Source organism: Chrysochloris asiatica, unplaced genomic scaffold (genome assembly GCF_000296735.1).
Source record: "Chrysochloris asiatica unplaced genomic scaffold, ChrAsi1.0 scaffold00417, whole genome shotgun sequence".
NCBI lineage: Eukaryota > Metazoa > Chordata > Mammalia > Afrosoricida > Chrysochloridae > Chrysochloris > Chrysochloris asiatica.
The window spans coordinates 599,093-601,361 of record NW_006408935.1 but is presented as its reverse complement, the minus strand read 5'-3'; positions in this window follow the sequence as shown (position 1 = coordinate 601,361).

Sequence of the window (2,269 nt, the reverse complement as noted above, 5' to 3'; positions counted from 1 at the left end):
AAAAAAAAAATTATAAATATAGATTTAATACCTGAATTAGCTAGTTGGATGCACAAGGAAATACAGAGTGACAAGGCAAGGGCAAGGGGTCTAATTCCTTGGCTTTTGTGATGAGTAGTAGCTGCAGTGGTGAGGAAGAGGAAGGCAGAGTGGATTGCAGCACTGAACTGAGCAAGTCACTTGAAGTGAACTTCCTGCAGGAGGACAACCTCTCCCCTACTGAGCTGTGGATTGGGATTGAGTGAGATCACAGACTTAATGCATGAGATACTATTAGAAAAGTGGTTTGCTAAATTCAATGTTTTAAAATACACTTAAATGAGTTCTGGTAGCATAGTGGTTACAAGTTGGGCTGCTAACTTTGAGGTTAGTAGTTTGAAACTATAAACTGTTCCATTGTGAAAGATGTAGCTCTCTGCTCCCGTAAAGATTTACAGCCTCGGAAATCCTCTGCAGGGTCATTGTGAGACCAATTCCATGGCACACAACCACCCCCCCCACCACCTGGGTGGTACAAACAATGAACACTCAGCTGCTCACTAAAATGTAGGACGTTTGAGTCCATCCAAGGGTGCTTTGGAAGAAAGGTTTGGCAATCAACTTTCCAAAGCTCAGCCATGCCACTGAAAAACTTACAGAATATACTTCTACTCGGACACTTTGGGGTGGACTCGAAGGCAACTGGTCCACTCTCCTTAGCTGTCTTTCCCCTGACCATGAATTTTATTAGGTGTTATGTGGAAGATTTTTATCTAGGTTCTGCAAACACTGAGAATCCATCAAGTTCAGCTAGATTTCCAAAGAGGAAACAACGTAATGGCAAAGCATTGTAAAAGTGCACATCATCAGTGGTACTAAACTAGCCCCAGCAAGACTGTGGAGACCCTAGGGCAGGTGTGAAGCTGTGGGTTAATGCGCTGGATCGCAAAGTCAGTTTGAACTGCAAGGTCGGTGGTTCAAGTTCACAAGCCTCTTGGTGGAAACTCTATACAGGGTGGTTAGAGGTTGGAACCAATTCAGAGGCATTAAGAACAACAAGGGCAGCTCAAGAGACATCAGCTGCTCCTTGAAAAAAATAGGGTCACACACATTATAATGTCAAGTTTTATAATGAAATGTGCAGAGACCTGGAGTTAGAAAATCAAAAAGGAAGAACACACTCAATGTTTCTCAAGCTGAAATAACTGGAGAAAAAAAAATCAAGCCTCAGTTTGCAATATTGGAGGAGTCTGTGGCCAAATATTAAATGATGCAGAAATCATCAAAAGAAGATGAACCAAAAAGAAATGGACAACCACTTCAAGAGATAGCATATGATCAAGAGCCAATGGTACTGAAGGTAGAAATCTTTAAACAAACTGATTCAGCACTGGATGCACTCACTTATCTATTTGTAAGATAGCTATGTGGCAAACTAAGTGGAAGAGATCCATATTTGTGACCATTCCAAGGAGAAGTGACCAAACAGTGGAATTCTTCAGACAATGTCATTAAAATCACATGCAAATGAAATTTTGCTAAAGAGAATTCAAAAACATCTGAAGTAGTACATTGACAGAGGTTCAAGCCAGATTCAGACGAGGACATAACCCAAGGGATATCATTGCTGACATCAGATGGATCTTGGCTGAAAGCAGAGAACACCAGAAAGATGTTTATTGTCGTTGTTAGGTGCCATCAAGTCAGTACAGACTCATAGGGACACTGTGCAAAACAACACTTCCCAGTTCTGCGCCAACCTCACACTCATTGCTGCATTTGTGCCTGGCACTGCTGGTACTGTGCCAATGCATTTGTGGGGTTTTCCTCTTTTTCTCTGACCCTCCATTTCACCAAACTGATATTCCTTCCATGGACTGATCCCTCCTGACACTATGACTAAGTATGAGAGAAGTCTGGCCATCCTGGCTTCCAGGGAGCATTCTGGCTGTACTTCTTCCAACACAGATTGGTTGGTTCTTTTGGCAGCCCATGGGACTTTTAATATTTTCTAACACTGCAAGAATTCAAATGCATCAATTCTTCTATGGTCTTCTGGATTCAGTGTCAACTATTGCATACATATGAGGTTAATGAAAATATCATGGCAAGGATCACATGCACCTTAGTCCTCAAACTGACATCTTGGCTTTTGAACTCTTTAAAAGAGATTTTGTGCAGCAGATTTGCCTAATGCAGTACATCATTTTATTTCTTGATTTCTGCTTCCATGAGTGTTCTGTGGTTGATCCCAGCAAAATGAAGTCTTTGACAACTTCAGTCTTTTGTC